Here is a 24260-nt window from a genome sequence, read left to right as displayed (position 1 = left end):
ATCTTCGGCCTGTTTTTTGCACGGGTCACTTGGGAAATTTCACAGTTGGCCTCTTTTTCATCACTTTTGACTCCAAAACTGCTCCTTAGCCTTCTTTATACATATATCACCTACAAATCATGAAAAGCACTAATAAGAGCATTTTATCATCACTTTTAGCATTAAAACTACACAAGAAGGTGATTACTTAAGGTGTGATTATAGTCAAATTCACCTATTATCAGCCCTCTGTATACATAGCTAGTTTCTTTCTTTGGCTGAAGATTGTAACGAACATTTTATCGCTTGTCTCAAAACTCAAGCTATTGTCAAATTGATATGCAACTTCAATCTGGTTGGAATCTTGTTATCAGGAAGCTATTTTTTTTTAGATTAGTCCAGGCACTTGGTAAATGTTTTTATAATCTATGTACCCTATACACGCCCAAAGCGCAGGACTTGCCCAACAGCTCCTACACAAATAATGTGTTAAATTCTGTACCTTTTTTTGGATCATAAATTCTTTACTTGACATAATTGATACTGAAATTTTTTTTACTAGCCTTTGACTTTTGCAAAATACTAATCATTTATCCCAAATATTATGAAGCTTGACAACATTGTAGGTCAAATCGGAAGCTCTAGTATCACGTATTATATGATTGAGAGTATCCTGGCGATGAGCCGTATTTGAGTGTTTCACTTCTTAGTGATCTTTGGGTCATAGTTTCATGCTTCTCAGTTCTAAAGATTGTACTTTATTTATTATCTTCTATTTGAAAATGCAAATAATGAGTAATAACATCCAGACAATTATGTAATAGCACTTTTTTTTTAATTTGTTTAAACTTATGGGTGAGGAGGAGGGTGTCTATTTTCGAGAACTAGTTTGGATTTATGGCGGTGCGTTTGACTACAGAAGCTATCCACCTTGTTAGAAGATTGAGGGAGCTTTATAGGGAGAGAAAGAAGGACTTGTATATGGTGTTCATCGACTTAGAAAAGGCATACGATAAAGTACCGAGGGAGGTTTTGTGGAGATGTTTGGAGGCTAGAGGTATACATGTTGCCTATGTTAGGTTGATTAAGGACATGTAATGGAGTAAAGACCTGAGTGAGGACAATGGGTGGGGACTCGGACCATTTTTCGGTTATGATGGGGTTACATTAGGGATCGGCACTCAGCCCTTTTTTTTGTTTGCTCTGGTGATGGACGTACTGACGCGCCACATCCAAGGGGAGGTGCCGTGGTGCATGCTATTTGCAGATGATATTGTATTGATTGACGAGACGAGACGGTGTGAACGCGCAATTAGAGGTATGGAGGCAGACCCTGAATCTAAAGGTTTTAAGTTGAGCAGGACCAAGACAGAATACTTTGAGTGTAAGTTCAGTGGCGAGACTCAAGGAGGGGAAGGGGAGGTGAGACTGGACTCGGAGGTCATCCCTAGGAGAGGGAGTTTTAAGTACCTTGGGTCTATTATTCAAGGGGATTGGAAGATTGATGAAGATGTCACACATCGTATTGGGGGGGATGGATGAAATGGAGACTCGCTTCCGGTGTTTTGTGTGACAAGAAGGTGCCACCAAAACTTAAGGGTAAGTTCTACAGAGTGGTGGTCAGACCAACGATGTTGTATGGGGCTGAGTGTTGGCCAGTCAAGATCGTTCATGTCCAGAAGATGAAGGTAGCAGAGATGAGGATGTTGAGATAGATGTGCGGGCATGCACACCAAGTTAGATAGGATCAGAAATGAGGTTATTCGCGACAAGGTGGGTGTGGCCCCTATTGAGGACAAGATGCGGGAAACGCGACTTGGATGGTTTTGGTCATGTGAGGAGGAGGAGCACAGAGCCCCGATGAGGAGGTGTGAGAGGTTGACATTAGAGGGCCTACGAAGGGGTAGGTAGGCCAAACAAGAGGCGGGGAGAGGTGATTAGGCAAGATATGATGCATCTTCAGCTGATCGAGGACATAAGCCTTGATAGGAAGGTATGGAGGTCGAGGATTAGGGTAATAGAGTAGGTAGTCTAGAGTGTTCATAACAGTAGTATTGGCATGCAGTCTCGCTTTCTGTTGGTAGTAGGTTTTTATGACTAACCGTTGTTTTCTTTCATTGTTGATCACCTTACTGTCTTGTTGTTTTTATTCTGCTTTTGTATGGCTTTTTGGTACTGTCCCTTCTTGTCTATATTTTCATTAATGTGGTGCTTATGCTTTTTTGAGCCGAGGATCTATTGGAAACAACCTCTTTATCCTCACAAGGTAGGGGTAAGGTCTGCGTACACACTACCCTCTCCAGACCCCACGGTGTAGAATAATACTTGTATGTTGTTTTTGTTGTTGTTTTAGGAATGCAATATCAAAAGAAGTAATACCTCTATTCTTGTTCATATGAAATTAATACCTCCCTGTTAGACCTAAACCAATCATAAGTTGAGCAGTGTAGTACACTCGCTCCACGTCATCTTCCACGTCATAAAATCAGTAAAAATTTAACAAATTAAATTCCCTTGGTAATCTACTTTCTTCCTGACCCACCCTACCTGTTTCTTCCTCCTCTCCAAAATAATCCACCATTTCCAGTCTTCTTCATACCCAATTTGAAGTTGGCTTTTTATTTTGAGTCTAGCTATGTTAATTGACTAAAAGGAAACACCATTCCTTCAATGGTGACTGGTTGATCTTCAATTCTTCATCAAAATAAACTCTTATCATCAAGCAATAGAGGGACTTGAAGCGGTTGATTCACACTTCAATGGTGTTAATGGTAAATATAAGAGGAAGAAATGTGCTTTCAGAAGTGAAAAATGGTGGACGAAAATTTAGGAGTGGGTTTGTAAGGTGATCGAGGAAATGGGGGTTCCGGAGATGGCCATGGAGCGGTGGAAGTAGCTGGGTGTTGCTGGATTTTGTTGGGGTGCAATTTATGGAGTATGTATCTGAAATTTGGGGCAATTTGCTGAAGGATTTGGGTGGTTTCGAGTTGGATTAAAGCTTTAATAGTCTATAGCACTAAGGCCATCTCCAACGTTTATCCCATTTTTTGTCCTCATTTTTCCATTTTTGGGATAACTTACTCCAACCATTCCCCCATTTCTTTTTCCAAACTTTTCTCTTATATTATATTATTATCTTTCATTTCAATTTTATTTTTTAATTTCAATTAAACAAATTCTATTTTTTATTTTTATTAATTTGTAATTTTCATAATTAAAACAATTTCATAAAATTTTAAATAATATAATTTGTAAGCAATAGATTAACTAATAATTCAAATTTGTAAACAATTATTATACACCAAAGTTAAAATATAATATTAATATTATAAAAACATTACATAAACATAATTAAGTGTATATAAAGAGATAAAATAAAAGATTAAATAATAAAAAAGTGATTAATAATAATGGGGGAGATGAATAGTGTACCCCCATATTTGAGGGAACACTATTCATCCCCCATTTTGGGGAAAAAAATGGGGGAGGGTTGGAGTAAAATTTCCCCAAAAATTGCCCCCATTATGGGGGATTGGGGCAAGGTTGGAGATGCCCTAAGGTAAACAACACCCTTAACCAATAATCAACAATCAACGACCCAAACCAATAACCGTTCATGCTTTTCTATCAAACCCAACAACTCATATCTCATGAACTAGAGTCTATAATCATTAATCCAATGCTAGAATCTATTAAAGGGTGAAGACATTACCTTTTTGAAGTTCAATCCCCTTGAATTCGAGTTCTAGGGTTCCTTCTCTCAACAATGATGTCCCAATCGAATATATAATGATATGGAGGGTTTACCCATGTTAATAAGATGTTGGGAAATTGAAATTAACTTAGAATCACCATTATAACTTACCTTGGATGGTGGAGGGACCTTTAAGAAGTTAGGTTTTTGAGAGCTCCCCTTCCTAGAGCATATTTTTGTGTTTTGGGGGGATGGGGGACGAAGTAGGGCTTTAAAATAACCCCCCAAGTGCGGCCCCCGCGCAGCTGAAGGCCTGAGCGTGCACCTGACCGCGCAAAATGGCAGTAACACTGCCACAAGTGCGCGGCCGCGCACAGTGCGCCGCACGGGGTGCTCATATTGCGTACTGTTCTATAAATCGTACATAACGTTTTGCACATAGATCCGTTCGCGCTCCACAATATATCATTAGATATATATTTCAAAGGCCTACAACTTTCGTCTTTTGAGATATCCCAAATTGCTTAAACAATTTCGCGAAATCCTTATGAAAGACGGACCTTTTTGTAAACTTAGTCAATTTTATCGAATCTTATGTACCTCACACTTCATCTTGATTCTGAAACAACTAATTGCACTCATACTCCCGCTAGGACTTCATATGTCTAAAATATCAGATTAATGCTCATTTAAGACATCCACACCTAGTCCGAATGTACGAGGCGTTACATTTCTACTTTTGTTGTTGGTTGCTCCTTGGTTGGCCCCGTATTGACATTTTTGTTCTGTTGAATATAAATACACTGTCTTAATTTGTTGCCAAGTCTTCCACAATTTTTGCAAAAGAAGTTTTCCTCCTCATAATGGATGTATTGTTTGTGATGCCCAACATATAGGAAAGATTGGACTGAGATTTCTAGTTGAAGTTCCACACAAAGCCTTGCATAATGGCCCCTTAGCGTGGTTGATGTACCAACATCAATTTTTAGTAGGTGTCCAATTGCATTCCCAATTTTTTCTAAGATTTTGCCATCGTAAAATTCTATAGGTAGTAGAGGAAGTCTAATCCATACTGCCGATGCAGTTAGTTTTTCTTTTGTGGCCACAAAATTTGGTTTTTATCTTGTAATGTAAAGAAAGTGACCATTGATGAACCAAGGCCCTTCATGTATAGCATTTTCCATATATTTTTTTTAACTTAATTATGCAATAATCTTCTCCATGATCAGTAAGGGAGAAGCCCTCCATTGGCCGCCATAATTCTTGAATTTTCTTCTTTAAGTAATGGTGTTAGATATGATTGAATGCTCGATCATTCCTTCTTCTGAGGCAGTTTCTGATAGCTCCATGTCAGACTGATTTACAGTTGTTGCAAAGATCATTGGATTAGAGGTTGTTAGCATATATTTGAAGGATGGTTTTTTCTCTAGACTGTTGTGTATGGACTTATCGAGATCAATGTCTGGAGGTTTGGGTGGTATTGTGTTTGGAGTTTCATAAAGATTGTCACTTTAGTGGATCGTCAGTTTTTATGTCTTTTTGTCTCTTTTCTTTTTCTTTTCGCTTCATTTTTCTCATATGAACAAATAAGTTCATGAAAAGCTCGTCTTCATCCAAAAAAATTAAAGAGTCTTTCTCGATGTTGTAAAACCAAAAGAACAAAATTCTTGATTTTTATGGATTTCGTTTAATATATTCATGATTAAAGACCCTTTCCATTTACAAATTATTAGTAAAAAAAGTTCTTGATGTTTTCATGTATTTCCATTTAGAAATTTTCCTTCGGACAATAAGAGTTCAGGAATATACCTTGAACAGTATTAAAATTCATAGAAAATGTACAAAATCTTTATTAGCAAGATAGAAATACTGATACTTTTTAACAATAAAAACATTTTTGAACTTTGAGTTAGACTATTTAAATCTTCATATTAGTAAATAATTTTTTTTAACAGGATCGAACATAACATATTACAAAGACATGGCTTACATCTTATTAACTTTAATTAGATTTATTACTATCAGATGTTTCTTATGAATTTGAAGGCTTTATATATTATAAAAGTACTAAATTATAAATAAAAATATATATAAAAAAGAAAATAACTTTCATTTAAATTTAGCTTTAGGCCACTGAAAAGTACCGACTTCTACATTTTTTTACAAGAGATATCAGATAAAGGGATAACACACCACTTAAATGAACCAAGCATGATTTCTCAATGTTAATAGATAAAAGAATATGAGAGATATGCAAGACTCATCCTTTGCAGATAACAAACTAAAAATACAATCAAAATGAACCAAGTATTGTCATTTCTCTCTAACATGAAAGAAAATAAGAGATATCTGCAAGACTCTTCCTTTGCAGATAACAAACCTAAATGAATTAAGTATAATGTCACAATTATCCCCGAGCAACCTGATTAGGCCACATTATAGTACATTTGGTCCACCTATCTTTCAAAAATCTCATAAGTTAGTGTCATGAATTAGTAGAAAGACTCTTGCCTATTTTTTTTAGTGTAGAAGACCATATGTGCAAGATTAATGATGATGTTTGGTTCTCCATCGACTGGATATACTTCGTTCTCAGCTTCAGTATTGGCGTTTTGCTCTCCATTAACTTCAACATTGGCAGCAAAGTCATTATGATCCATGCTTTCAAAATCATTCAAGTTTCTGATATCGTTTGAGCTAGTCATAGTAGAATTTCTGTTCCTCATCATCTTCAGCATTAACTTGTGTACCAACAGCCACTTTTGTTTTTCAAAATTGGCACCAAATTCATCTTCATCCATGCCTTCAAAGTCATCTAAGTTTGCTATATCATCATCTGAGCCAGTCACGATATCAATGCGGTTCCAATCTTCTTCCTCCTCATCTTCAACAGCGGTAAAAAATTGTTAATGTTTACTTGTTCAACAACAACCATTTGTGGATTTTCTGTTTGTGAAATCAGAGTAAAGCGCTCATAAAGGTCACTGTCCAGATCTAATGTAGTATAAGACAAGTCAATTATATAGTTTTTGAGTTTTCCTTGGTTCTCAAATCCGTTGATATTGAGAAGGCCCCTCTTTGGTGAAAAATTAGGTGTACATGGGAGGGACAATCACTGCAAAATGCCAACACCACTCAAGAACTATGAATCAGGCTATAGACAATAAATTTGCGTCATGAAAATAATTGAGACCATATTTTTTTGCAGCAATCGTAGTATTTTATTTCAAACAATATGAGTGTTACAATCTCTATGAATCCTCTTATTCTTCTTTCCAATAGTAAATAACAGAGCCTTCGAGCTTAATCTTGAATTTTATTTTATTTTAATCCAAGTGCTTGAGATCTAATCTTGATCTTGAAGTATTTTAAATCCAAGCGATTCCAGCTTATTCTTGAATCTTTGTATTAATCTTTTATGTCACGACCCCAAATCCATTAAGGTCGTGATGGCGCCTAACACCGCTGTCAGGCAAGCCAATAATAATTGATTAACTTTATTACTTATTTTATTATTTTGAAATCATAATTTTCCTCCAATTAAATAATAAGAAATAAAATTTACAGAGTAAATGATAATATTTTTCCAACTACACTACTGAACAACTCATAAGAACCCCCAAAACTCGGTGTCACAAGTGCATGAGCATCAACTAGGGAATAAAAATACAAATTAGACAGGAAAAGTATAAATAAATCTTAAGGAGACTCTGTCGGCTGTGGATAGTAATATGGAATACAGGTCACCTAAGTCTCTGCAACAGTCGTGCCTCTGCGCCCACATGTCTACTAGACATATATTACCTGCAAAAAAATGAGCAGCAAGTGTAGTATGAGTACGTAAATCAATAAAACACTGATATTATACTTAAGCATGGATTGTGTAAAAATAGTGGAAAACTCAATAACAAGAAGTAAGTAAATAATTCTTTCACAATAGGAAATTCCAAAATTCATTTCTGTCATTTAACAACTTATATCTCAAGCCAATCAAGCAATATCAATCATTACTTGTTCCAAAGATCTATCATGCGCAAATCATGCCGAGGTCGTACGGCCCGATCCAACATATAAATATAAATTATGCATTGCTGAGGGTCGAATGACACAAACCATAGATGCATCTATTAACTTGCCGAGGTGAATAACCCGCTCCCATGAGAGTAGTGGAAATTTATCCCGCTCGCGCAATATATTTGCGACACTGTTGAACATAGATTTCTCAAATTATTGTAATATTCCTCAATTCCTTAAAAAATACGAAGTTTAAATAAAAACTTTTAAATCTCGAAATCCTCAATTTTAACTATTTTCAAGACAATTAATAAGCACACTCAATCTTCAATCTCTTCAAGGGAAATAATAAACATAATCAAATAACGGTATCAACAAGGCATGGTGTAAAACTAAAACTACCTGGACATAAGCATGAATAGTAGCTACGTACGGACTCTCGTCACCTCGTGCGTACGTAGGCCGCCACAAATATAAGCACATATTAATTTACTTCACCTATGGGGTTAATTCCCTCTTACAAGGTTAGTAAAGAGATATACCTTGCCTCAAATCTTACTTTCCGGCCCACAATTGTTCTTTAAACCCTCAACTTGGTGCCAAATGACCCGAAACTAGTCAAACGTCATTTAAAAAAGTCAATACATGTTTAAGAGTTCATATCCTAACTATTAAAGTGATTATCTAACCCAAATTGAAGAATCCCAAAATTCACCCTGGGCCCATGTGCCCGGATTTCGGATATTTTCGGAGAAAATTGTCACCCATAACCTCATACAACAACAACAACCACCCAGTATAAGCCTGCAAGTGGGGTATGGGGAGGGTAGGATGTACGCAGCCTTACCCCTACCCTGGAAGGACAGAGAGACTGTTTCTGATAGACCATCAGCTAAAGAAGGTGAGAGAAGCCCTGATAGATAGTAATGTCAAGAAAAATAATTAGAAATCTAAATCGAAGATAGCAAAAGAGAATATGAAGGAGGTACTGATAGCAAGTAATAGCAAGATAACATAATTAGAAAACTAATTCCAAAGCAGCAAACAAGAATATGCACGAAGTACTGCTAGCAAACTACGAAATTACCGATGGCAAGTAACAACGGAACGAGACATGCGAATATGTTTTTCACCAAATTCCATAACCATTTCCGTGGTCAAATGATATTTTTATCCAAAACCTAGGTTTCTCATCCAAACCCTTGATTTACATGTTACTATACCCATAATCTATGTATTTAACTCATGTTGTGTAGAAATTACTTAACTCAAAGTGCTAGGTGAAAACCCTCTTCCAAAAGCTCCAAAAATCGCCCAAGAGATGAGGAAAATGAGCTAAATGGCCTAAGTTCCGCATTTAATAAAGTTGTGCATAGGTCATAGATGTCGCATTTTCGACAACTTGTTCACAAATGCGAAAAGGCTTCAAATGCAACAAATTCATCGCAAATGCGAAGGCTGGCCATCTCTAAAAGGGTGGCAAATGCGGCCAAAACTTCGCAAATGCGAAGGGGGCCAGTTCGCAAAAGCTGCAGAGTCTTCGCAAATGCGAAACCCTCAGAGCCTTCCCAATTTCGCAAATGCAAATAGCTCTTCACAAATGCGAGCTCGCAAATATGATCATAATTTTGCATTTGCGATACCTGCAACTCTAGCCCAGAAATACCAGAAAACTAGAGCTTTTCCACATCCCTGCGAATGTCCGAAACTGACTCGAGCCCTCGGGGCTCCACACCAAACACCCACACAAGTATAACAGGATCATACAAACTCGCTCGCGCAATCGACAGACTGACATAACATCAAAAACCACGAATCGGACGCCAAAACGAATGGATTAACTCATAAACTCAATAACTTCTAAAAATATGCGCGTCCGATTCTTATCAAATCAACTCGGCATGATGCCAAAATTTGCGTGATTCTTAAATGACATTACGGACCTACTCCAATTCCCGCAACCAGAATGCGACCCCGATATTGAAAAGTACACTCCCAGTCAAACTTCCCAAAAACCTTCAAATTTCTAACTTTTGCCAAATAACCCCGAAATGACCCCAATCCACAATCGGACGGTCTCCTAAGACCAGAATCACCATACGGAGCTATTATCAGGCTCCAAATCCCAAACGGACATCGATAATATTGAAATGCAGTTCAATCCAAAATTATGAAATCCTTCCAAAATGCAAACTTTCCACAATAGGCGTCGAAATGCTCCCGGGTCATCCGAAACCTGATCCGGACATACGCCCAAGTCCAAAATCATCATACAAACCTTTTGCAACCTTCAAATCATGACTCCGAGGTCATTTACTCAAAAATCGCACCTTAGTAAAATTTTCCAACTTAAAGTTTCCAAAATGAGAATTTTCTTTCTAAATCAACTTCGAACTTCCCGAAACTCAATTCCGACCACATGCACAAGTCATAATACGTTAGGTGAAGATACTCATGGCCTCAAACTGCCAAACGACGCGGTAGAGATGAAAACTACGGTCAGGTCGTTATATTTTCTCCCACTTAAACATACGTTCGTCCTCGAACGTGCTAAGAACTGCTTTGGAGTTGTCTGAAATCATTGTTTAACACCTTGTGCACCTACGCGTGACACCAAAAATGATTTGAGCACATTAGCTCGAGTCAATCTAAATATCCTCCCTTTTATTTAGTCATGTAATCCTTAGATTCAAATTCCAACATCTGGAATTCTCCGCCATGCCTGTTTCCATCATACGAACACCATATCAAATAACTACCCACTGCACCAAACACGATTGTATACCTTTACAGAATTCATGCAATGCACCATGTAACTCATTTTCCCAAGGCAATTTTTCCCAAGTACAACAGTTAAAATTTCAACTGACCCGAAGCCCGTATTATACCCCGTGACCAATATAAGCCTAACTTCAACTCTCGCAATCTTGCACAATAGTAGTGATGCGTAGAACTCATAACCAACTGTTGAATCACAATTTATGTAGTCTCTGCCCCCGACAAGAACATTACCTCATTTTGGATTGAATGACAATATTTACTCTTTAATGTGCCTTATATAAATCTGATCGCACTAATACCAGGTCCAATAATCTAGTCTCAAACAGTATAAGCTGCTCAGACAATAAGCCACCTCAAAAACTGCAAAAGGCATCATATGATGCCACAATGTGCTAACAAGCTACAAACATGAATGTGATACAAAGGAAAACGAACTCTGTAAGAAACTACTCAACCCATATAACTAATTAAACAACCAAACAGGTATTATGAACCCTCCCCAAAAAGTGAGAAGCAAAACACACAAGAATAGATATAGGGAACTGTACTCAACATCACGCAATTGCAGCGTGCAACCCGATCCACATATGATACCGTTGCGGCATGCAACCCGATCCAAATAGCATACCCGTGGAAGCGTGCCACCCGATCCAATCATATACCTATGACGGTGTGCCACCCGATCGACACATGACAATAAATAGGGAAATACCCATCAAGCCAAAAATGTTTATACCAATTGTTGATACCCAATTTTTCCCTATGTATTTTACACTAAAAATACTTTCACAATAGCATGTGTATGCATATATAAGAATGCCCAAGAGTTTTGGCATTTTTTCCTAATTTTTTTTAAGATGTTTAAAATCAATTATTGTCTATTTTGGCAGTACGAAATCCAATAATTGTTCCCAAAATTATCACTTTGGTGAATAATTTATTTCTATTCTCGTATTTAAACCAAAATATAATTAAGGTGATTTTGGCATATTTTGATAAATTTATTTGGTATTTTTAAAGCTAAATTGCATATAATTGCAATTATAGCCTATTTTACGATTAACAACATTTTCCAATTATAAAATCATTTCCAGTATTTTTATATCAATATTATATATTATTAATTGGTTCAGTGCTTTAATTTGTTTTTAAAATCATTTTAACTATTTTTATAAAATAAAAAGGGGGGAAATTGGCTATTTAACACAAAGCCCATTTCTATTTCAATTGTAGCCTCAATTTGACCCCCCCCCCCCAATTCCGCCCAAATCAAAATAACCCAATTTCAAATTTAACCCAACCCACGACCCGTTTTCAGACCCACCCAGCTTCCCCTTTAATCCTGGTCGTTGATCATTTTGATCAACGACCGTGATTCTTCCTTTCCATTTTTAATTCCCAATACCCCCTTACCCTGGTTCATTCTATCAAAGACGCCGCCTTTGAACTCTCTACATCTCCCAAATTCTCTCTAGCCTCTAGCCTCTCCGAAACCTAAATCATCTCCTACCTGTTTCTACCACAGTCCTACCGGAATCCATGGCATTCCTGGCCAGGGGTGGCCTGTACTCACTCTCTCTCTTCATTAAATCTAAGCTACTCGAAGTTTGGAGGCCCGACTTCAATGGATCTCTTTAGATCTGCCTCAGATCCGTAGATCTATGGCCTCTCCGGCCATTTTCCCGGCGTGTTTGAGCAATATGAGTCTCTTCGACTCAGGATCCGACTTTCCTCAAGACCTTTCTCATTCTAAGGTTTTCTCTACAACTCTAGGCCATCTGAGGTTCTATACTTACTTATTTTCTTAGATTTGTGCCATGCCTGGTCTTTACTTGACGTTTTAAAGGTTTTCCCCAAATTTCCCTTTTAAAATTATTCAATTTCAATTTTAGGGTTTCTGAAAAAAGGGATTTCTTCAAATTTTGATTCTTCCTGTTCCTTCTTTATGTGTGTTTTATGCTCGTATGTTTGCTTTTTACTATGCTAGAGTTTGCTCTCTTGTTTCTTTTCTGTTATGCAAGACTTTTCTGTTCTTTGCTGTCCCTCTCATGCTCACACATTAATTTGTGTTGTTTTTCCTTACTCTTTGCTATACATGTTTATGGTTGAGTTCTTTGATCTTGCTCGCTTTACTAAGTTATGTTCGTGTTCCTACTGAGCATATTTTTTTTTCTTTTTTCTTCTCTACTATTGTTTAAAAATTTGTATCCTCTCTTTCTTATGAACCTGTTTGTATATACTTGTCTCTCGTGAGTCATTGAAAAAAGATTTCTAAGCCTCTTTCAATGACCTTGTTTTCTCACCTCTTTGTCTGACTCAATTTGAAACCCTAAGATTTGGGGGTTTTCTTTGGGTAAATTGTATTTGGGTTCCACTTTGGAACCCTAAGCTTTCAGACTTACTATGAGCCTGTATTTGAACTTGAATCTCTTTTGCTTGTGACTCTGAAACTTTCAATGTTAGACTCTTTCTTTGTTTGAGTTGTGTGCTTTATATATGAGAAAACTCCTCCTTCAAAATGTTTTCGCCAACCAAGTGATTTTTTCTGAAATTCCTTTAATAAGGCTAATGATTTGTCACTGATTTTTTCGATTAAACCTCCTTTACCCTACTGGCTGTTTACTTGGTCTTTTTGTGTAAAAATCTCATGCTTGTGATATTTTCCTTAAATACATGATCTTCTGTAATTCTGTACAAATTTTTTGAATTATTTCTATACTTATGTGACTTTTTCCTTTATTACATTAATTCCATGTGATCACAATTGGATCCGGGATCCTCTTTATTGATTTTCAAACGGATGCCCTAATTTTTTACTTTATAAACACACTATTATTTCAACTTTCCTTAATTACCCACTATATTTTTGGCCTTGTTTATGCACTATGTGGTTTCTTTGCCCTAATCAACCTTACTGAACTGATTTCTTTTCCTTATTCTGCATTGACTAATCGTTCGAACTAGACTCCTTAATTAAAGGATTCCAGTCGTCTTAATTGACACTAATTGATTGCTATTTCCATGTTTGTGCACTCTTTGCCTATGTACTGCTTGTTTTCAAAAACTATATAAAGACCTGTCTTCCCTCTTTTCAAACACACTGAGATTCACATGAACAAAAACACTTCTAATTACATACTTTCTTGCAATACTGTTTGAATTCAACACTTTGCTTTGCTTGAGATCTTTAGGAACTGCTTTGTTTGCAACTTGGCTCTCCCAAGGCTATTGTTTTCTTACTTGTTTTCCTTTGAAACTGGTATGTCTTTTGTTTAAATTTTCTGCCTCACCCCTAGGTGTTTACTTTACAGTTTCAGCCTTTTTTTGTTTACTTTACTGCTCATATTCAGTGATTTGTGCTAATTATGTTCCTTCCTTGCTTCTGTTTCTAGTGCGAATCCTTACCCCTATTCCCTTCTATGTGCTTGAGTTAAGGTCTTGTCCTGGCAGTATCCTAATTACTGCTCAGGCCATAACCTGATCCACAATGGATCCTAACTCTTATGATTGGCTAACATGCTAGTCAGGGGTGTACCAGCATCCCAATTGCTGGGCATGATCACCAGCCTGCCATGGCTCTCCCTGATTCCCCCTTATGCACTTACACTCACTCTTAGACTCTAAGTTCTGCCCCCCTCCTATGAGCCTTGCCTTGGGACCTTGACTTCCTTCTGAACTTGGACATCTGAGGGCTGGCATTTCCACATTGCACTATGTTCTTAATTCTGCAATGTTTTGGGGTGTAAGCACTGCCCGGAGCCCTTTGAGACTCTTGGGAACTTTGACACACCTTAAATATGAGAAAGTCTTTTGGAAATCTGATCCTCGAAGTTGGTTTATCTCATATTGTTAGACTTTGAGTTTGCATTAGGTTGTTTGGATGTAGCTGGAACTTTTGATGTAATTTTACTTTTCTTTTCTAATTCATTCGTGTCTGTAATAATTTATAACAACTATTGGGGATGGTTAGTGGAAAGGGATGGGGGATGAATGCATGCAAAGGGTAGAAAACTTGCCTATAGGTTGTTTATAATCTCTGCATTTCTGCATTTTAGAAAACATGTTTATAAGTATTCTGCACTTCTGCATTTCAGCATTTTAGAACTCATGCTTATAATCTCTGCATTTTTGCATTTTAGAAAACATGTCTATCAGTCTTTCTGCACTTCTGCATTTCTGCATTTTAGAACTCATGCTTATAAGTTCTGCATTTCTGTATTTTAGAGATTATGCCTATAGGTTCTGCATATAGAATCATGATCTTAGGTTTTTTCTGCACTTCTGCATATACACGCCATTAGGCAAACAATTTTAGGCTTAATAATAACCAATTCATTCTAGATACCATGTCTACAGGACACTTGCATTTATGTAACTGTTTTAAAACCAATGACGCTTAGAGATCATGCCTATAGGAGCAAATCAACTGAATCAGCTTCGTTTTGAATGTAGAATCAGTCATAAGTCTACAGATCTTTGTAGATAAAACCAGCAAACTTTTTCCTTAAAATCAATATGTTCTATAAGATGTCATGCCTATACGCCTCACATAGGCAAACTATTAGGTAATTAAGTAACTGTGTCAATCTTTGATAACTACATCCAGACAAGGCTAATTCGGACTCCTCATCTGAGAAATATGTGATGAATCAGCCTATCCTACGCCTTAATTTAATTCAGACCAAACTAGTATTTGATGTCATGTTATATTTGCTCTTCTAAGTGAGGAGGCTTGTATGAGCCTTAACTGCTATTTGTTATTGCTTGTCGCCTAGATTTTTTATCCTTTTGAAACTCTGAAAAATCCCCAACTCCCTCCCCTTTAGGATTAGTAATCTCAATGCCTCCGGGACTGATAGGATTGGGACGGGTAATAGCATGCAATAAGTAACGATACCATTCCACGCTTTAATACCTTAACGGGGTCGGAAGGGTAGATATGGAGATGATGACCGATGCGTTAATATCCCATGTAGCCCCTCTTCTGAGGAGTGATTACTGGATATTGCATTGACGTGATCCATATTAATCATAAACCTAGGACCCCATTCCCTTTACTTTTCTTTTTTATCTGCTTTCTTTAGAAATTGTTTAAATCTTTCATAAATTTCTGTCCTCTTTACTTTTCCTCACAGTTTCAACTTATTTGCAATGTTATATGCAAACTTCTTCTATTTGAGCCCTTTAATTGCTTACTTGAATATGTGAAGTCACAATTATAACATGGTCGGGAACCACACTAGTGGATCTTGAGGGGTGCCTAACACCTTCCCCTCGAGATAATTTCTAGCCCTTACCCAAACTCTGGTTCTTCAAACTCAAACACTTTTATTGTCCTAATGCACTTTAATCATTAGGTGGCGACTCTTCAATTCCAAACCCAATTCCCAAAAGGGAACGAGTTGTCCTTCCAAATGTCACAAACCCGATTTCGCGAGAAAAAGGGGGCATCGACAGCATGGCGATTCTGCTGGGGATATTGTTTAGGCTTTTACCATTTCATGTTATTTGTGACTTTATTGCATCTTTATTGCCTCTATTTAACGTCTTTATCTCTCTTCTACTTCGAAACTGACTTGACTCTTTATTTCTTTTCTTTAATGCTTTGTTTTACCGCTTTCCTTCAATACTGTTGTAATTTTGAGCAATTATTGTAATCATTACTTTATGAACGTGCAAATACATGACAACAAGTTTCATTCTTGTAACTGCATCCTCAGCATCATGTTCCACTCATGCCAAACAAAATACCATAGCAACGCTTACAACGAGTGGTTGTGCCCTTCCGATATTACACCCCCTAAATTTGGTGAAGGCGTATTTGCGTTAAGACCAGTCGATCAGCGGTGCAGTCGACGGTTCCGTGCCTTTCCCTCTTGAGTTGTCCGCTTAAGGGTACCGGTCTAACACCCCATAGAAGCCTTACTCTGTTCAAATGTGCATGCATCACTGTAAAACATAGTCGAGTCAGTTATGTTGTCCGCATAACGACTCTTTAAGATAGCCTTGTCCAAAGTCCACCGGGTTTCCTTGAAACCCAAATGGACACCACCATGTTCTGTGCATTTATTTGGAGAACTAAATGCTGCTATGCTAATTATTGGTTTTAATAGTCGAGTCTGGTGGGGGTAGGGTCTAACCCTTTTGTTTTGCAGGGAATGAGGCATGAGTTCCCTAACTTCAGTATGGTTAGCACGCCCTCACTCTTGCTGACCTGGTGGAGGAATCTCCCATCAAGTGACCAAATGAATGGAAAGAGAGGGTCACCAAGGCTAGCGAAAAGCTGGAATATCTGGAATACAGTCTGCTGGAATTGGAAGAAAAAGTGAGGAAGAGAGTCACCGACTGCCAGAACGCTCAGGGAAACGAAAGAGAATGCCTGGCAAAGGCATTTTTACTGGAGAATCTGCCTGAATTGGAGGATTTGATCAACGAGAGCATTCAACCTGGGGAAGGTCCTTCTGGGACCAACTAGATAGGAATATACCTTTCCGTTTATAAATGTAATAAGGTCAATGGCCATTAGTGACATTTTATCTTCCGCAATTTTAATGTCGTTTGGGGATTCGTCTTATTTTTATCAATAAAATGAGGCATTTAGCATTATAAGTTCTCCAAATCAACCTGTCGCTAGGCCTACCTCGGGCACAACGAGGCTCTCAAATTAGGACACGATTTATATTCTTGCACTATGTGTTTAAATATTGCAACATTTTCTTCTCACGATCCGCACTAACTTGTTACCTTTTTGTTTTACTTTTTGTTTTATTCCCCTTCCCCAAAGGTTAGTTCGTGCACTCTGGCATCGTCATCATATTCCACAAGATCTAAGGGCCCTCCACCTCATCCTCCTTCGAGTCCTATCAGAAACAAGAACAGGGGGAAAATGGAAGATTTGAGCAACAGAAAGGAGAACTCAGTTGAAAGGGTAGAGGCTCCCCAGGGTATTCAGGTTTCCAAGGAAAGTGCCTCCCAGCTCGAACAGAAGTTATTGAAATTTCAAGAAGAACTGGACCAAGTTCGGAATTTGGCAAGCTTGTCATTTTCCCTCACCGCCCCAGATGTCAACTTCCCCAACACTCAAAATCCCACACCTCCACAGAACATTTCAAAGACACAAAAACAACCCACTCACGCTCAACACTGCAACGCATGCCACACTTCAAACAACACCCCATTGCTCATCCCTAAACCGCTAAACGCCACAAATGATCATCTCAACAACACTCCCATCTATGTGGAAACCATACCACACTATACTCAACCAATTTCAAGCACACCTGAGTCTGATGACAAAGACTCTCTTATCTGGAACATGGCCGCAGAACTCAAGAAGCTGACTAGCCGAGTCCAAGGTGTTGAAGGAAACAAATATATCGAGGGGCTGAATTATGAGAACCTTTGCATTCAGCCAGATGTCGAACTTCCTGAGGGGTACAAACCTCCCAAGTTCGAGATGTTCGATGGCACCGGGGATCCCAAAGTTCATATAAGGACATACTGCGACAAACTGGTCAGAGTCGGAAGGGATGAAAAGATTCGCATGAAGATCTTTATGAGAAGTCTGAAAGGGGATGCTCTATCTTGGTACATTAGCCAAGACCCCAAGAAGTGGACAAATTGGGTAGGTATGACGTCCGATTTCATGGACAGGTTCAGATTCAACACAGAGAATGTGCCAGATGTATTCTACATCCAAAATTTAAAGAAGAAACCCACGGAGATATTCCGCGAGTATGCCACTCGTTGGAGATCAGAAGCTGCTAAGGTCAGGCCGGCTATAGAAGAAGAACAAATGAACAGGTTTTTCGTTCGGGCTCAAGACCCACAGTACTACGAAAGGTTGATGCTAATTGAAGGCCCAAAATTCTCCGACATCATCAAGCTAGGGGAGAGGATCAAGGAAGGTATTAAAAGTGGTATGGTCACTAACTTTGAAGCATTACAGGCTACCAACAAGGCTCTACAGTCTGGTGGCGCGTCCAAGAAAAGGGATATGAGTGCCGTGATGGTCGCACAGAGAACAAAATCCCCAATCAAATATCAAACCTACCTATTACCTCCACTCACATATCAGCCTACCCCAAACTACCAAGCACTCACGCCCTCCTACCAAGTTCCACCATCTGCTTACCAATCATCTCCACTTCCCACATATCAGCCCACTTCACCCAGATACTCTCAACCCGCACCTGTCTACCAAGCCTATAATACTCAACCCTCTCACTATCAATCCCCTCTCACTCACCAAAACTTCCCTAGACCTCGACTAAACATCCACCGCAGACCTCCCAAACAATACACCGCTATCGGCAAACCAATCGACCAGTTGTACGAAAGGCTTAAAGCTGCTGTTTACGTCACCCCTATCCCTACCATAGCTCTAGAAATTCCTTCCCAATGGGTCAACCCGAACAAAACCCGTGCATACCATTCCGGCATGAAGGGGCATACCATTGATGAGTGCCGCTCCCTGAAGGACAAGATTCAGGCTTTGATTGACAACAAGATCACTGTGGCAAAGGAGCCCACTCCGAATGTCCGCAACAACCCTCTGCCCGACCACAAAGGTGGAGGTGTTCATATGATAGAGATAGAAGATGATTGGGACCCCAAAGGATCGATTGGAGTGATTGCTGAAGGTGACGAGCCAAAGAAACCAACGGTCACACTTCATCCGATTGTAGTCCAGATTCAGCCTTCTGAAGACGCTGAAGTGAACATGTCCATATCACTTGAGTTCGAGGTGCCTCTTTCTGCAAAGGCGCCAGGACCAGTTGAGGTCGAGTTTGGGTCCCCAAAGGGGCCTGAGCCCTTTGAAGTTGCTGTATTACCTTCCAAGGCAAGGGTGCCTATTCCAGTAGCAATGAAAGCCGTAACACCATTCCACACAAAAGCTATACCGTGGGACTACACAGCCGAGACAAGAAGGAAAGGAAAAGCCAAGTTCGGAGAAACAGTTGCAGCGCAAGGTATGACAAGAACCGGCAGGGTTTATACCCTAGAACACCTAGTTGAGTCGAGTAAACAGACCTCTGGCCGACAAGCCGACATTGAAACTGGACCCGGTGATCTCTGGAGAAAGGTACAAGCCAAGGAGTACTCAGTCATCGATCAGCTGAACAAGACGCCAGCTCAGATCTCCATCTTAGCTCTGCTGCAAAGCTCGGATGCACATAAGAATGCCTTGTTGAAGATACTGAGTGAGACATATGTACCCAGCAACATAACTGGAGGATAAATGGCAAACATGGTAGGGAAAGTATTGGAGAGTCACAAAATCACTTTCCACGAAGATGAGCTGCCGCCAGAAGGGCTAAGCCACAACAAGGCATTGCACATCACTGTGCAATGCGAGGATTATTTCATCACCAGACTTCTGGTTGACGGAGGGTCCAGCCTCAATATTTGTCCATTGATGACTCTTAGAACATTGGGAAAGAGCCTGCATGAGATCAAGGATGTAGCCATCAATATTAAATCTTTCGGTGGATCCCAAAGGTCCACTATTGGGGAGATCAGTTTGTGTCTGCAGATGGGACCAACTTGGTTCGACGTTGACTTTCAAGTGATAGACGTCCCAGCATCTTACAACTTGTTATTGGGACGACCCTGGATTCATGCCACTGGAGCTGTAGCATCAACCCTACACCAGGCAGTAAAATTTGAGTGGAATCACCAAGAGGTTATCATTCACGGCGACAGTAGCAATCCCATATACAGTCGCCAAACCATCCCGGCAATCGGAGGAAGAAGGAAAATAGGCGGAGAGACCTACCACCATATTGAGCGAGTCAACATCGTGGACAAGGATAAATGGTGGGATAACAAGATTGAAAGCATACTAAATTGGTGCGGATACGAACCTGGCAGGGGACTTGGCAAAAACCTCCAGGGAATTACCATACCCATCAAGCTGAAGAAACATGGTACCACTTTTGGTTTAGGATATGAATACACCTGGAAAGAGCTCAATGAATGGTCGCCACCATGGAGCGCTCCCTACTACCCACTGGAACATCCGATGCCTCGCTTGGAGCAGACTTTCCAGCAAGCCGATGTCATATATCGGTCGGAGGAAGAGGAAGCGCTAGCGGCAATGAGAAATTTGTTTTTGGAAAATGACAACATGGATTGTTTTGTCATTTTCGAGGAGGAAGGGGAGGAAGGCCCTTCCATACAAGCTGTAAACCGAGGAGCATGCCTCAACAATTGGTCCATCAAAACCACCAGAACCTGGAAATCTTCGGGGTAGCAAGGCTGAACAAAGCACCATGCATTATCTTATACATTTCGCTAGTTGACGTTCTTTCCGCCTTTTTAATTTCGAAATAAGAGCTCCAATGTTCAAAACAATTATGAAATTTATCAAAGCACTTTAGTTTCTTATGAATCTTGCTCTTATTACTTTTTATCGTTTACTTTATTTACACAGCATTACTATTACTTATCTTGATGAACCGACGATTGCGACTCGCAACGAGGCAACGCAACAAACGGATATAGACTCAGAAGAGGATGATATACCATAAGTGGTAGTTAAAGAGGTGGAGGATTTTGAGAATAGACCTAAGTCTAACTTTGACGAAACTGATATTGTCAACTTGGGAGATACAGAGAATGTCAAAGAAACGCGTATCAGTGTTCATCTGTCACCATCAGAAAAGAAAGAGTACACGGAATTTCTAAGGGAATATGAGGACATATTCGCCTGGTCGTATGATGATATGACTGGTCTCAGTACATCTATTGTAGCTTACGAACTGCCAACCGATCCCACATGCCCACGAGTAAAACAGAAGCTCATAAAGTTCAAACCTGACATGAGTTTGAAAATCAAGGAAGAAGTCACCAAGCAAGAGTCAAGCTAAGACAATTTACACCAGGGCAGCTGGTGTTAAAGAAGATTTTTCCGCATCAAGATGAAGCCAAAGGGAAATTCTCTCCCAACTGGCAAGGTCCATACATGGTTCACCGGGTTCTAACAGGAGGAGCCCTCATACTTGCAGAAATGGACGGAGATGTCTGGCCAAAGCCGATCAATTCAGATGCAGTGAAGCGATACTATGTGTAGCCATTTATGATTTCTTTATGATGTAATTTGAACTATGCCTGACCTGATTCCCGTTTGAGAGGGGATACGTAGGCAGCCCTATGGGTTCATTCACAATGCAATAAAATTTTCATTTCCCCCACTATTGGAAACTGTGGCAGAATTTTGAGGAGGACCCTTAAAATTCCGAAGTCGATCTTCAGCCATTCATCGCACGCAGCCGTCAGAAGCACCAGCCCAGTAAACTAGGGCAATATTTTGAGGAGGACCCTCAAAATTCCGGAGCGAGAGAGATTGCAATGTCTTGAACCGCGTCGCAGTCGTCGGTTCATTTAAAAGAAAACTATTTTCATTTATGTATTTATGTTACATTTTTTTTACTAAATCATGCATGACTATTATCAAAATTGCTTTGTTTAGCGACGCTACCCCAATGATACACAACGCCTAAGCAGGACGAGCAAAGTCCATGGGAAGACGGACTAACCTTCCCCCTTTTTTTACAAAACTCACGATTTTTCTTTGGATGCAGGCACTCAAGTCGCAAAATCATCAGATATTTATGCACTTATACTGTTCAGGAATACAACTCTCAGAATCATCACCTATTTGCAATTGCTATCCGTACGCTACCCCCAGCAGCCACAATATAGCAATATAGCTATCAGCTATAAAACTAGCAGCTAAGAGATATTATTACTACTCGCTTTCTGCATTTCTTGCATTGCATAAGGCTACCTTTCTACCTTCCGAGGTTAATCTCTACCTCTATCTGCATTTCTTACATTGCATAAGGCTACCTTTCCGCCTTCCGAGGTTAAGCTCTACCTCAATCTGCAGTTCTTGCATTGTATAAGGCTACCTTTCTGCCTTCCGAGGTTAAGCTCTACCTCCATCTGCATTTCTTGCATTGCATAAGGCTACCTTTCTGCCTTCCGAGGTTAAGCTCTACCTCCATCTGCATTTCTTGCATTGCATAAGGCTACCTTTCTGCCTTCCGAGACTAAGCTATGTCTCCATCTTGCATGGCTGAAATATCGCCACATTATTTAAACCTTGCACCGGCTGAAAGATCGCCACCTTTTTTTAAATTCTGCATCAGCTGAAATATCACCACTTTTCTCTCTTGCATTGGCTGAAATATTGCCACCTTTATTTAAATCTTGCATCGCCTGAAATATCGCCGCCTTTCATTTACGTCTCGCACCGGCTGAAAGATCCCCACCTTTATCTAAATTCTGCATCGGCTGAAATATCGCCATTTTTCTCTCTTGCATTGGCTGAAATATTTCCACCTTTATTTAAATCTTGCATCCACTGAAATGTCGCCGCCTTTCATTTACATCTCGCACTAGCTGAAAGATCGCCACCTTTATTTAAATTCTGCATCGGCTGAAATATCGCAAATTTTCTCTCTTGCATTGGCTGAAATATCGCCACCTTTATTTAAATCTTGCATCGGCTGAAATATCGTCGCCTTTCATTTACGTCTCTCATCGGCTGAAAGATCGCCACCTTCTGCATTTTCATGGGCTGAAACATCGCCAAATTGTCCAAAGACGTCATTGTTCGGAGGCACCATTTTCATAGCCCGAGAACGCCATGCCATGGCCTGAGGACCCCACTTTTATCTTTCGCATATCATTATTCAAAGGCATCATGGTTCGGAGGCATCATCCTCATGGCCCGAGAACATTATTTCATAGCCTGCGAATCCTTTATTATACGCTTCATGGCCCAGGACGTCATGGTCCAAGGACGTGATCCTAACCGTCCAAAGACATCATTCATGGTCCAATGGGAACTTGCATCACGTTTAAATTTATGCACAATATATGTTGGTATTATTCGTTTGCAGGTACACCGGCTAGCAACGGACGTCTCAGCAGGAGCGATCCCGCTCCAGTTCCCGCAACCTATCAGAATCTGACCACCTTTCTCAACCTAAACATCGCGTCCATTCTTTTCAAAGTCTTCATCGGCATATTCCGTCAATGGATCCTGAACTACATATGACGTGATTCCTGTAAGACCAGGGATATGTAGGCATCTCAAGAACCAGAGCTCGGTCAAGACTTTTCAAATCGTTTTTTTCGGTCAAAATTGGCCATCATATCTTTACCCGACAACTCTTTCATCCTTCCCGGGTAAAGAGGGGCAGCTGTTGATACCCAATTTTTCCCTATGTATTTTACACTCAAAATACTTTCAAAATAGCATGTGTATGCATATATAAGCATGCCCAAGAGTTTTGGTATTTTTTCCTAATTTTTTTTAAAGATTTTTAAAATCAATTATTGTCTATTTTGGCAGTACAAAATCCAATAATTGCTCCCAAAATTATCACTTTGGTGAATAATTTATTTCTATTCTCTTATTTAAACCAAAATATAATTAAGGTGATTTTGGCATATTTTTATAAATTTATTTGGTATTTTTAAAGCTAAATTGCATATAATTGCAATTATAGCCTATTTTACGATTAACAACATTTTACAATTATAAAATCATTTCCAGTATTTTTACATCAATATTTATATATTATTAATGAGTTCAGTGCTTTTAATTTGTTTTTAAATTCATTTTAACTATTTTTATAAAATAAAAAGGGGAAATTGGCTATTTAACACATAGCCCATTTCTATTTCAATTGTAGCCTCACTTTGACCCCCCCCCCCCCAATCAAAATAACCCAATTAAAATTTAACCCAACCACGACCCATTTCAGATCCACCCGGC

This window comes from Nicotiana attenuata, unplaced genomic scaffold (assembly GCF_001879085.1).
Source record: "Nicotiana attenuata strain UT unplaced genomic scaffold, NIATTr2, whole genome shotgun sequence".
NCBI lineage: Eukaryota > Viridiplantae > Streptophyta > Magnoliopsida > Solanales > Solanaceae > Nicotiana > Nicotiana attenuata.
The sequence above is the reverse complement of the archived record's forward strand: the minus strand, read 5'-3'. Positions refer to the sequence as shown.